At 43.5% G+C, this 13890-nt stretch overlaps 1 pseudogene; it reads right to left on the bottom strand.

Moving 5' to 3' along the window:
- The window catches only part of LOC105075409 (E3 ubiquitin-protein ligase RBBP6-like), a 48101-nt pseudogene extending 43353 nt beyond the window's left edge, over positions 1 to 4748 (bottom strand).
- Between the last annotated feature and the right edge of the window lie 9142 nt (positions 4749 to 13890).

The following is a 13890-nucleotide window of genomic DNA, read 5'->3' as shown; positions in this document are numbered from 1 at the left end:
ATGATTTGAACTCTGGTCCTCTGATCTGATTTCCTGGAAATCAGGCGTTTCCTGGAAGCTTGAAATTACCTAACCTAAAAACCAGGTCTCTGTGATTCTTCAGCTATGATCGGAATGAATGAAGCTGAAGCTGAAGTGAACCCCACAGGAGAAAAAGGCCCTATTTTTATCACCTCTAATTTTTTGTCCTTGATCCATGGTTTCTTTTCTATCTCCAGTGCGTCTGCCTCTTACCTGCAGTCATCACCTAACTGGTTTCGCTCCTCCTGGTCCTTCTCCCTTCCAGTCTGCCCTCCATACATCTAGAAGGGTGGCCTTTTTAAACTGTGCCCCCACCTCAAGCCTCTCAGTGTCTGCCCACCTCCTGCGAGACTGTCCAGACTGTTTAGCTGTGTACAGTCAAACCCCAGGCTCCTCAGCTTCTTTTCCTGCTCCTCTCCAAAGAGCTAGGTTCTCTCTCTCTCTGTAGCTGAAGCATTTGGACCTTTCTGTGGTACCACTCACTGTGTTGTAACTGTTGTTTGCACTCTGGTTCCAGGAGACTGTGAATTCATTGAGGACAGAGATCATATCTGATCCACTGGTATCCCCTGAGTGGCCGGCATGGCACCAGGTTAGGAAGTGTTGCTGGGTGAGACACATCATCTTTGGGGCTGATTTAGGATTCAGAGGTGGTCGCTCCTTGAGTTGAGGGTCAAATGCAACTCCTCATTACATCATGGGTTGTGTGAAACAGGAAGAAAATAAATGACTGTTCATACACTATACTGATGTGCCAATTCTACGTCTTTTAAGAAACCTTAAAACATTGCATTTGGGCTCTATGTAAGAGCTCTCTAAGCAACAAGCAAAACCATCAAAACATTTTATCATCGCCAGAATGTGTTGAGGTGCTTTGTGGTGATATCAGCGATAGTTCAAGTTGGAGAGTTTAGGCAGGTCAGAAGCCCGAGCAGTGGGGCGCCCTGAGGATTTGTATGGGCACGCCGCATCAGCAGCAACTCGCCAGCTCTGCTAGCCAGACGGCCTGGCTTCAGTCCCAGCTTAGGTGCACTGGCTGTGTGACCTTGGACAACCTCCTCAGCCTCTCTGTGGCAAAATTTACTCGGATGTAAAATGGGGATAGTAATTGTACCCTCAGAGTGTTATTGTGAGGAGTTAATGTCTACAGAGTGCTCAGAACAATGTCTGGCAAGTAGTAAGCACTGCACACGTATTAGCTCTTACGATGACCAGCCCAGGAAATTCAGCGTTTCTCTTGGGAAAACCGGGCACCAGAAGATCAGGTGCTCCGGGACAGAAGCGCCTTCCTTCCTTTTATCCACCCAGATGCTCCACACCCGTGCACACACAGTCTCTACATTCCTTTTGCACGTGTTAAATGGAGCTCTGGCGTGGAAAGAGACAGTCCTCATTTCCTTTCTCCCGCAGAGCTGGTTAACAAGCCTTCTTTCCTCTCAGAGTAACTGTATCTGGACCCTCTGACCAACAGATCACCTTAATGCAACTGGCCCCAGTGCCCTGACTCCCTGAGATTTTGCTCCTTGTCTTGCTCCCTTGCCAATTGCAAGTTTAAGAACAAAAGCTTTCTGAGCTTTGAGCTGTGTTTGCCCACTGTTTCTGTGGCTGGGCCACGCTGAGGAATGCTCTGTCTCAGACTCTTTTGTTATAGGCACCAAAGGTTCTCCCCTGATATGCTGCTTAAATTGCATCAACTGCTTAATGACATGTAAGTGTCTTTTCTTGCCCTTTTCCATCCATGTCTCCTGAGTGGACTAGTTCATGTGTAAATGTGATGCCTTCTCTCTGTCTCTCCCTTGCTTCACTACCTCCTCTTCTCGTGGTGTGCTAGAGAGAACACTGGATTTTAAGGCAGGGGAGGACCTGGGTTCTGGAATCTGATTGTCATCTATCAATTGTGTGAACCTGAGCACACCAAAGGTCTTTTGTTGAATGAGATGATCAGGCTAAGGTGATTGTTAAGGCTCTTCCAGTGCAGGAGTCTTCAATGCTTCAGCTCTTCTCCTGACTCCCAACTCAGAGCTGACCATTCATAAAGCCCTTAGAGAAAGTGGGGGGTAGGGAGCCCCGTCTTCTGTGGTTGGGGGAGGCTCCAGAGCAGCAGACTCCATATTACAACATAGAGATGTGAAGCCAGACTGCTCAACCTGTGGGTCCTGCCTCCCAGTCTGGGTTCTGCTAGTGCAGAGGATCTGAGTGTTCCCAATGGGATAGGTGATGATTATTGGGTGTCCAATTTAGGATCTGGGGATCTTGTCTGCTTTCCAGTTAATCAACATTTCAGTGAGACTAATGGCAGCCCGTAAGACACCGAGACTCCCAGGATGTATGGCATGGGGCTGGATATACTGTAAATGTTCACTAAATGGTTTTGAATAATGGTAACATGTCAGTGGTTGGATGTGGCTACTGAGAAACCTAAGATCTTCTCAGGCCATATTAATAGAAGCATGTTAACTAGAATGGGGGAGGTGATAACCTCACTGTTGCATGCTATAGAGATCTATCTGTAGAACTAAGTTTCATTTTGATTACCCACTAAAGCTCCTTGAGAGCTGATGTTTGCCTTTTTTGCTGCTGTTTTGCCAGTAAAAACATTGGGCCTGTCGGATAACAGGCATGCAGTAAACCTGTTGCCTGCCTGAGGGGGAGATCTTGTTCTCCTTCAAGATTGCAAGGAGAGTCCTCAACCTTGGGAATAGCAGTGGGCGTAATTGGGGGCTGTTAAACCCAGCGACACAGCAAAGCCTGAGAGTCTTCCCCAAATGTGTGAATAACGCACGTCTGTGTTTTCTCCTGCCTAACTGACATCCATTCTCCCTTTTAGTCACAGTGTCCTGACTTTATTTTGGAAATCTCACTGAGTCCAGCCCTGTGGGACTTGGCTGATCGCACTGAGTACAGCCGTGGTGGGCCTGTTTCTCAAGGAGCCTTGGGTTCCTCGTCTAAGAGTGACACACAACCTCAGGCTGGGTTTCTCTAGACCGATGGCTCTCACAGTGTAGTCTCTGAACCGGCAGCACCAGGCTTGCTTAGAAGCTTGTTAGAAATGCAAAGTTCTGGAGTCCTATGTCAGAATCAGAAACTTCAGGTGTAGGGCCCAGCAGTCTGTGTTTAGCAAGCCCTCCAGGGCGTTCTGTGCTGAAGTGGGTCTCAGCGTTATCTGGGGGTTGACTCTTGATTCCACCAAAACACTGACAACAGTCGGCACCTAATTTTCTGCCAGCGGGGAGCGGGGCTGTGGGAGATAGGGGTGTGTGACCCTCAAGACACTGCCCAGGGGTTCTTGCTCCTAAGATCTCTGGAACCTGCCCTGTGAGGGACCCAAGTCTTCAGTTTTTCTTCAATTCTGTGAATTTCCCCATCTCCAAAAAAGATCTTTCTTTCTTTCTTTTTAAAAAATTTTTGCTTCAGTTAGCTAGAGCCACTTTCTGTTCCTTAGAATCAAAGAGCCCATTGAAACCGGACAGGAAGGATTTGGTCAGATGACCCACGTCCCTGCCACACATTGAATGAATGAGTCAATAAATGACAGATTGATGGGATTAAACAAGATCTCTAGTTTGGGCTCAGAGGGAAAGTGACATTAGGGTGGTGGAGGGGAAGAGAAGGTGGGGAGTGTGACTCGACACTGATTACAGCCAGAATGCCAAGCATGCTGCCTGGACCAGGACGGCCACCAACACCAGGAAACCTGCCCCAGCGAGAGCTTCTTTGTCAACTGGCTGGTGACCTTAGGCAAGTCAAGTAACACCCCCAGGTCCCATTTTTCTCTCTCTAAAGGAAAGGATTATTCCATGTTCTTGGCTCATTCCTCATCTGTAGCAAAACTAAAATGCCCGGGTGACTAACAGCAGCCTTGGGGCGGCCTGTGTGGAGGGCTGTCTGTTGGTCTGTGAACGGTTTGACGAAGCAGACTCCATCTTGGTCGCGTGGGCCAGGTGCTTCAGCGCAGACCCGGCAAACTCATCAGCAGCCCTGCCTTCCTGAGGGCCGGGCGGGGGTCAGCTCTGGGCTGGTACCATCTGCCTTCCGAGAAGCACCCTGCCAGGCTGGTGCGGTAGCCTGGGGGGCCGGAGGAGCAGATGTTCAGGGAGAGTACACAGGGGTTCTGGAAGAGGGGGTGTTTTTCTAGCTGGTATGAAAATTTATTGGAAGTGGGCCTTTTCTAAGGAGAAACTGGATAAATGAGTGTCTACACATGGAATTCAGAAGGGCTGTGAAACTCATGTGCGTTTGGAACAGGAAATGTTCAAAAGCGCCAGTTCGCGATGTTTTCATGGCTGTTTGGGGGCAGTCTGGGGGCTAAGAGCCAGGCTTAGGAACCGGGCAGCACTGGGGTTGAGGAGGGTGAGCTAATGGCCCTCCTAGCTTTGTGCCCATCGGTACTCTGCCTCGCTCACCTTCTCTTTGCCCCTCTGTCATTCTTCCCGGTGCCCCAGCCTTCTGGTTTCAGCTTGTTTCTAAATGCCACCTTCTCTTCAAGAACTCATTTTGGTTGAGCAAATGCCTGACACCCAACTCACAACAACTTGGGGACACAGAGAGGCTTTATTGGCTCTTGGAATCAAATTCTGAATTTGAACAGCCAAATCTTTGAAAGGGCAAGGTGCAGCTGGACTTCAGAAATGGCTGGAACCAGGACCTGAGTCTGGCAGCAGAGCCTTGTTTTTGCCTCTCTCTGTGTGGTTTTACTGTCTCTCACCAGACACCAGCTTCTGCTGCATTGTGGGAAATATGGCTGCTGACAGGGCCCTCGGCTCACCTTTTACAGTTCCCACTACTGGGGAGGGGCTGGCTTTTACTTTCTGGATCCCAAGTTTAATTAAATAGGAGACTCAGTTGCCTAAAAATCACAGCTTAAACTCCTATCCTATCTCTGCCAATAGGACTATCCTCTCTCTGCCAGTGACTGCTGTGTGAACTTGCAAAAGTTATGTCACCTCTCTGAACAGCCGTTTTCTCATCTGAGAAATGGGGATTTTTAAAAGATTTATTATTTTTAAAATTATTTTATTTTTTATTTTTTATTAGAAATGGGAATGAACACTTCCCAGGTCACAGAGGCAGTTCTTGTCTATTGTTTGGGAGTAGAGCGGTTCTGGGACCAGACTGCTCTGCTCCAATCCCAGTTTCACTACTTCGAAGCAGTGTGACCTTGCGCTGGTCCCCCAGTCTCTGGGTGTCCCAGCTTCCGCACCTCTAAAGTAGAGACAGTAATAGCACTTACTCGCGGGCGTTGTGAGGATTACAGGAGATGGCGCGCCTAGATAACAGGGAACAGGGAGGGCCTCTCCCAAGCCGGCAGTGCTCGTGCGCCTGGTCCTTGCCCCCTCCACAGCGCTCGGTGGCATTTCTACAGGCTCTCTCCAAGGCTGCGGCTTAAGTAAAATAGGTGCAGAGCGCCGGGCCAGCCCCTCCTCCGCTCTGGCCACTCTGCTCCTTTCTCTGCTGCTCAAGAACACGAGTAAGAACCCAGAGGGATGTTCTTATAGAAATGAAATGGAATCTGTTCTAATTTGTATTTTTAAAAGTAATCATTCTTGATCTCTGGTTCCCTATTATTAATGGGTTTCTTTTAAGAACAGATTCTGTTCTGAGCACCATGTCGAGTGCTCCACGTCCAGTGTTTAATTTAGTCCCCACAACAACACAAGTTGTGATGGCAAGTGTTCTTACCCTCTCTTACCGACTCGGGAAATGTGCCTGCGAGAAGAACAGTAACTTGCTAGAGGCCCCACACACACTCCTGGCTTATGGATAAGCTGAGATTCAAACCTAGCTTGTCCAGCTCCAAAGCGCACACGTACACTCACTCCTGTGTTAGAGGCACCTTCTGCCAGAGGCTGAGCCGGGCCCCGGCATCTGCCTCTCCTCACCTCCTCCCGAGTCAGCAGACCTGTTTGCACAGAAGCTTACCTCCGCTGGCTGGTGTTTCGTCTTAAGCACCTTTGCCCTCCTTTGGCCTGACACTTTTCCCCAACCAGACGATAGGCTCTGTGTGTGGATATTGTGCCTCACGTCTCTGTCCCCTTCACATACTCCCAGAGGTCAGGGGTCACAGCAAGGGCTCTGGGAAAGGCCCCTGGCTCTGGGGACTTGGATGGAGGAGAGTTGAAAAGGAGCATGTCACTCCCGCTCCCCACCAGGCGATGGCGCTAGTCTACAGGCCAGGCCAGGCTCCTGGAGCTGCCGTCCCTGGCAGCCCGGAGAAGCCCGTCTGGAGAAGCACCAGTTATTGGCATTATCTTTGGGGCTAGTGGCCAGGAGAAAAGCCCAGGGGAGCAGCAAAACTGTAGCAGGGAGTGTGGCAGTTTGTGAGCCTCGCCCTAAATCACTGAGGCCTTAGGGTCCGTTCTTCCCTGGGGACGGCCAGGATGGCCGTGCAGCCCCTGCTGCCCTGCAGGACTCAGTGGGCTGGGCACCCTGGGCTAGGCATCAGGACTTTTCTGAGCACAGCCTGCACCCTGAACATGGACAGTCAGAAGTAATAACTGAGGCCTGTCCCAGCCCAGGGCTGCGGGTGTGTGTGTGTACAGGGGCGGGTGTGGGTGGGGAGAGGGCTCTGGGACCCAGGCCCCCAATCACAAAGGGCCACAGCCTGGGTTTGGGTCCCATCCTTGTTACTATTTTTCTACCATGTGATCTTAAGCAAGTCATTTACGTTTCTAGCTCTCAGTTTCCTCATCTGCCATAACCCTTGACCACTTCGAGAGAATCAAATGAGGTAATAAAAGTAAAAAGTACTTTTAATCTGAATAAGAACTGTGTCTCCTAGGGTGCTTTTAGTGACCGAGTGAAAGAAAGCAAAATTCAAACTGACTTAAATCATAAAGGAGACATACTGGCTCCTGTAATTGCAAAGTCCAAAGCCTGGACAGGCATTGGCACCGAGGTTTCTCTGTGCTTCTCTTGGCTCTGTCCTCCTTCCGGTGCTGGCTTCACCCTGAGGCTTGGGCTGAGGTGGCTGCAGGATGCCCTTGTTCTCACTACAACCACAGAAAAAGATTCTTGAGGAGGGAAGAGTTTCCCCAGATCATCCACCACACCTGCCCTTGTGTGTCCCAGATCTGAACTGGGTCGTGTGTGTAATGGTCTCTGAGGAGCACCCCTCCCCTCAGGAGGCAGCATTCCTTCTGAGTCATACGAATGTTGGTACATAAAACTGAACGGTAAAATGTACTCTTGGAGGCTATAACTGAGTGTAAAACACAACAGACCTGCTTCCAGAACCCCCGACTTAGGCCGATTTACACAGCTGAGGTCTCTGATATGGGAAGCCTGCCACGGCAGGCATCTCCTGGTGTGGAGAAGGCAGAGTGCGCTCTCCCTGGGCGGCTCGCTGTGGAGAGGAGATGAGCTGAGCTGAGCACGCCCTGCGTCATCTTCCCTGACTTCCTCTTAGATAGGAGACTGCTTCTCCCAAGGCAAAATGAGTAAAGGGGTAGAGAGAGGTCAGCAACCACATTAATAGATTTTCCTCCAAGGGAGGGAAACATTAGGAGAGGGGAAGATACATTCCCCTCCTCCTCGCCCCTTAAATTCCCATTTCAGAACCACATGGCCAGGGGAATATCACGCACCAGTAGTTAGCTTAGGCCTGGTTTAACTGAGAGTTGAGCCCTCCGATTGCCTGGCTTTCTGCCTGGAAGCACTTGCCAGAACCCAGCACTATGTACCTTGGTGCACATTTTTAAGTTGACATTGGAAATTTTTGATAAGTTTAAGTAGTTGCAAATTCTGACTTAATAAAACTCTTAACATTCTAAAACTGTCATGTCACTTTAAAATGTATTTGAAGAAATTAAATTTCATAGTATGCTTATACTTAATTATCATCCTTTTAGAAACACATGAACAGGGTGAGGGTATAGCTCAGTGGAAGAGTGTGTGCTTAGCATGCACGAGGTCCTGGGTTCAGTCCCCAGTACCTCTATTAAAATTTTTTTTGAAAAATACATGAACAAACTCTTTAACAGTCAAATTTTAGATGATTCATTTTTCTTCTTGAACTCTTGTTTCTATTCTGTGCAGCTTACAGAATTTCCTTCGAACATGTTTTTTATGCTTGGCAGTTTTTGTAGATTATTTTGTGTCTCTGCAATAAAATTAAACACACACACACACACAAATTAAAATCTTTTATTATTTCTTGTGATCATATATCTTCAAAGATTGAATATGTGTCCTGGATTGAGCTATATTACAATCTTAACGAATATACAGTTGAGTAAACAATATGAATGAATTAAAATTTTTATACATAACAAGCATAAACATAAGAAAAATGGAAATCCACATCTTAATAACATTTAAAAATTAATTGGTTCATTTATTCATGGTTGAATATTTCTTGTTGCTAGGATGAGACAGAGCACAGCTAATTTCTCTCCCTATTGATTATTTTTATAGAGATAAGCACTAGGAAACCTTGTTCACATAAACAGTAAATAGGGATGGAACATATTTTATTATAACATTGTCATAAAATTCTTTGAACTTTTTGTGAGTTACATGCTTAAAAATCACATAATGATATGTCATCAAAAATCATTTTAAACATTGTATCAGCTACTAGTTTAAGTTGTCAAGTTTTGTTGAAAGCAAAGAATTAGAAATCATTGATTCACAAAGGATTTGCAACCCAATCATTGGAGTAATTCATGTTTTCAGTTTCTGGGAAGTATATCAAAAAGGCTTGTACTAAGACCTATCAAATGACTATTAATTGCCCTCTCATTCCTTTACAGAGAGACATTTGTTTGAACTGATATTCTGAAAAAGATATGGGAAAAATCCAAACACAAATTTCAGTTTATTCTTACCAACATAATATTTTTGATGAAATGCTTTTGTCTCAATGAACGCTTTAAACATATTTTCATCCAAACCTTGGGAAATCCCCAGATATCCTAGATGGGAAAGCTAGTTCTCATTGCCAAACCAATTAACCAAGTCAAGCTTATTTATTTTGAAGTGAGACAAACATTGAGAAAAGTTCACGACGCAAAACTTTATGGGTCAATAAATAACAAAAAAAGCAAACACGTGTAATTACCGCTCTTTGTCAGCATCTCGGTAAACCCCACCTCATGCCTCTTCCCACTCACACCACACTCCCTTTCCCCTCGAGGATACCACTACCCTGACTTCACGGTAATCATGCTTTTCTTCATAATTCTACCATGTATGTACTCACCTCTGAATGATACAGCGTTGCTTAATTCTGATTTTTTAATAAATAGAATCTTACTGTTTTTTTTTTTTTTTGAAATGTGTGTCCTAACATTATGTTTGAGAAATTCATGCATATACTTAGAGCAGTAGTAGTCTGCCACATTTTCATTTTGGTATAGTCCGTTGCATGAAGTTACCATGCATTACCATGTGTTTTATCCATTCTGCTATTAATAGACATCTGAGTAATTTCCATTTTGGGACTGTAAGAATCATGTTTCTCTGAATATGCATTTTGTTCCACCTAGAAGTAGAATTGCTGAATTCTAGGGTATGCCTATCTTCAAATATAGTATGTCGTGCCAACCTGTTTTCCAAAGTGTCCTACCAAAATTATACTCCTGCTCTCAATGTGAGAGTTCCTGTCGCTTCACATCCTCACCCACACTTGGATTCATCAGTTCAAACAGTATACATTTGCCCGTTTTTGTAACTCCTGTATATTTTTCAGTCTTGGTACTTTTGCACTTCCTGTACATTCTGATGGGTATATAGTGATGTCTCACTGTGATTTTAATTTGCCATTCTCTGATATTGAATGGAGCGGGGCTCCTCCTGTGAATTGCTTGTTCAAGATTCTTGCCATTTTTCTCTTTTGGAGTGTTTGTTTCTTGCAATTTCGTAGGAGTTCTTTTTATGTTTTGGGTATGATGCCATCATCAGTTGTATGTATTGCAAAGATCTTCTCCCTCTCTGTGGTTTGCCTTTCCAACCTTTAAATGGTTGTTTTGTGAAAATGTTCTTAATTTAACGAGGTCTGAATAGCAATCTTTTCCTTATTGGTTAGTGCTTTTTGTGTCCTGATTAGGAAGATTTTTCCTGCACTGGGTTGTGAAGACGGTTTCCTGTATTATTTTCTAGAAGCTTTATTGTTTTCTTTTACATTCAGGTTTACAGTACACCTGGAATTGACTTTTGTATGAAGTGTGAAATAGGTGTTGTTTCATTCCCCCCTCATACAGAAATCCAATATTCCAGCATTATTTATTATAATATTGTCTCTTTCCCGCTCTCCTTTAGAGCCACATTTGTTAAATTGTCTGTGTATGTGCGTGCATTGCAAGGTTTCTAGGCTCTCTGTTCTATTCTTTGGATCAATTTCTTTAAACCTGTGTCAAAACACTGTTTTAATTACTGTGCTTTTATAACAAATCTTGATATTAAGTAGAGTGTGTTCCCCCAATTTCTTCTTAAACTTCTTGGCTATTGTGTTATTGGGTCCTCCAAGAAGAAGACACCAAGATGGTATTAACATTAATAAATACATTTTATTAAGGGAGAAGCTTATGTGGGAGAAAATAGAGAGGGAGCTTGCTAAGGCTGGGAGAAATGTCAGACTGCAACACAAGTCTGATTCCAAGTAAAGGGGATAAGGCAAGATTGGATGGAATCTTTCTAGGCCACTGCGCAGTCAAAGAAAGGTTTGACAAGATTACTGGGGATTCCCAGAGCCAAAGCTGGCCATCAGAAGGGTCCTATGCCTCCCAAGAAAAGGTCTGTTTCAGTATCCCTAAATGATTTCAGTCATTGACCAGGAGCAGCCCGTGAGAGGTGTGGCCTTAGCACAAATTCGATGATGAATTTCAGAACAGTAGCTGAGGACCTTGGTCAGCTGCTCTCTCTGTAGTTGAAGGTCTGTAAGATACGCTCATGGCTAGCACAGTTTACCCCATGATGGGCAGATCTACTTCACAGAGGTTTGGAAAACATCTTCTAAAAGTTTCCCTATTAGGATTTAATCAAGATTATATTAGATCTACAGATCAGCTTGGGAAGAATTATCTTTAAAATATAAGTCTCCCAATTCATAAACCTGGTATACAGCTTTGTTTAATTTCATCTTCTTTTATTTATCTTCATAGTGTGTCATCATTTTCTGTAAGGTCTTACTTATAGTTAGATTAATTCCTAGATATTTGATATTTTTTCCTCTTTGTTGCTAGTATGGACAAATGCAGTTGATTCTTGTATATTGACCTTTCATTGAGCAATCTACCTAAACTCATTTTTTAAAAAATCTTTGTATATATATGTATTTTTTTATTGAAGTATAGTCAATTTACAATGTTGTGTCAATTTCTAGTGTACTGCATAATGCTTCAGTCATACATGAACATTCACATATTTATTTTCACATTCTTTGTCACTATAGGTTACTATATGATATTGAATATAGTTCCCTGTGCTGTACAGTATGAAATTGTTTATCTAAACCCATTATTAATTCTGACAATTTATTTGCACATTATTTTGGATTTTCTCTGTATACAATCAAATAATCTGTTCCTGATTGTTTTATTTCTTCCTTTTTAATCCTTGTACCTTTTATTTCTTCTGTTTGTCTTACTGCGCTGACTACTTCCTGTACAGTGTTGAAAATAAAAGTGAATGTATTTGTTTTGTTCCAAATCTCAAATGGCAAACTTTCCGTATTTTACTAGTAAATTACGCTGTGCTGTGTACTTCACGGCCCTAGATTCATTCTCCAAACTTTTCCATCTGTGCGGTGCCCCAGGAGGCAGTTTGCAGACCGCCAGTGGACCCCATTGCCTTTTTGCTTTAGATTGCTTGGGGCCAATTAAAGACACTGACGTGAGGTAGGGTAGAGGGGAGGAGAATTGAACTGCGGTATTTATATCTGCGACCACCTCACTGCCATGTCCTACAGTTCAGGTGTGTCCTTCTGCCAAAGGCCAAAGCTTATGTCATATAGCCCTCTGTGTACAGCCCCTTGTTTCATTTTATAGTAATTGCTCCCTTCTCTTGCCTCTAAGTTCTTCCATCCATTACTAGCCCCAGGATAATACATTATCCATTGTCAGTTTCTTTAAATTCTACCCCATCTCTGTAAACAGTTACTGTATAAATCTCTCTTCAGATCACCCCATCTGAGTGTTTTATTTGCTTTCTGCTGGGTGTCTAAAACAGTTGAAGTTTATTGTGCATTTTTATGTAGATTGCCTTTATCTGATAAGGGAGTTTCCTTCTATTTCTTTTTGGCTGAGGCTTTTTTTTTTTAAGTATGAATCAATGTTGAATTTTCTCAAATGCTTTTTCTCAATCTATTGAGGTGATAACATGATTTTTATCCTTTATTTTGTTAATATAGTATATGGCACAATGTTAAATCATCTTCATATTCTTGGAATAAACTCAGTGTCATCTTGGTATATTATCCTTTTTATAGACTCTTGACATTAATAGTTGCTAATATTTTATTAATGAATTTTGCATTAATAAAATATTAAATCTCAAGAACAAGATTTGGCCTATAGTTTTCCTTTGTCATACTACTTTTTGGGTCAGTTTTGGTATAAGTATTCGTAGGCCTCATAATATGAGTTGGATTGTGTTTCTTTTTTTCCTAATTTCTGGAAAAATTTATAGTAAAAGATGAGTGTTATTTCTTTTTAAATGTTTAAACTCCATATAGAAGGCAAATTTGAAAACTGAAGCAGTTCAAATTTATATGCACTTAATGACAGCCTCAAATATATAAAATAAAAATTGAAAAAAGGAAAAAAGTCAAACCTGAAACATTACTATATTTCTCTAATAGATAGGGACTTTAAAAAAGCATAGCCATTAGATCATCATATCCAGCTGTATTAACTCTTAATTCCTTAATGTCATCTACTTCCTTGCCCAGTTTAAGCTGATTGTGGTTTGTCTTAGTTTTATCATTTTCTGCCTGAATTTTTCACCAGGTTGGTGAACTCAGTAAGAAAGTGAATATGAAATCCTCCTCTGAAATGCCACAGTGTGTGCAAAGGACCACTAAGGTTCCACCTTTAATACCGATCGGCTAAATTGGCAAAGCTGCCCCTTCGCAGGCTGGTTGCAACCCTGTTCCTTGCCTCTAGACTGTCCACATGCCAACATTCCCCGACAAATAATAGCTCTCATTAAACATCGAAATTCTCACCTGGGGAAGACGGGCACAGCCGAACAGGGGTAGTGTGGTGGAGGAGCTGGAAGAGTCAGCAAACCTCTCTGCTAGAGACGGGTGCCTCCCCTGAGCCCGCCCGAGGAAATGACTGCTTGACCCAGCGTTTCCCAGTGTGGACCAAGTGACAGACAGTACACAAGACGATTCTAGGTGGGACACAGGAGTGGCTCTGATGACAGTGTCTCACAAGGCAAGACCGTTACTCCCCTTTCAATTCTCTTCCATACTTCTGACCACATTAAGAAGAAAGTCTCGTTTAGTGTTTATAAGTTTTCAAAACTTCTCTAACCTTTGTTTATCTCTATCTCTGATAAAGAGAAAACTGGGCTTCAGAAAGGCAGCATCTGGTTAATTTAATAAATTGTTTGCTTTTCTTTGTGTTTATTTTTGCAGTTGTCTCCTAAGTAGCAGCCAACGTCAAATTCCAAGCAGTGTTGTGAATTACTCCTCACCAATAACCCTGTGACAGAGGTCCTAGGGCCCCCATTTTTTCAGATACAGAAACTGAGGTCCAGAGAATTTTAGTAAATACTCAAAGAGTCACAGGGAGGGAAGGGCCGAGCTTGGATTCCATCCAGAGCCAGTGTTCTTTGCAACTACATACTGTCTCCTTTGGGATAGTCATACTAAGTTTCCTTTAAAAATTATTTAAATTAAAATGAACTAATTTAAATATAATTCTT

The sequence above is a fragment of the Camelus bactrianus genome, chromosome 11 (genome assembly GCF_048773025.1).
Source record: "Camelus bactrianus isolate YW-2024 breed Bactrian camel chromosome 11, ASM4877302v1, whole genome shotgun sequence".
NCBI classification, from domain to species: Eukaryota; Metazoa; Chordata; class Mammalia; order Artiodactyla; family Camelidae; genus Camelus; species Camelus bactrianus.
Note: the sequence above shows the minus strand (reverse complement) of the source record. Positions and strands in the feature narration are given on the sequence as shown.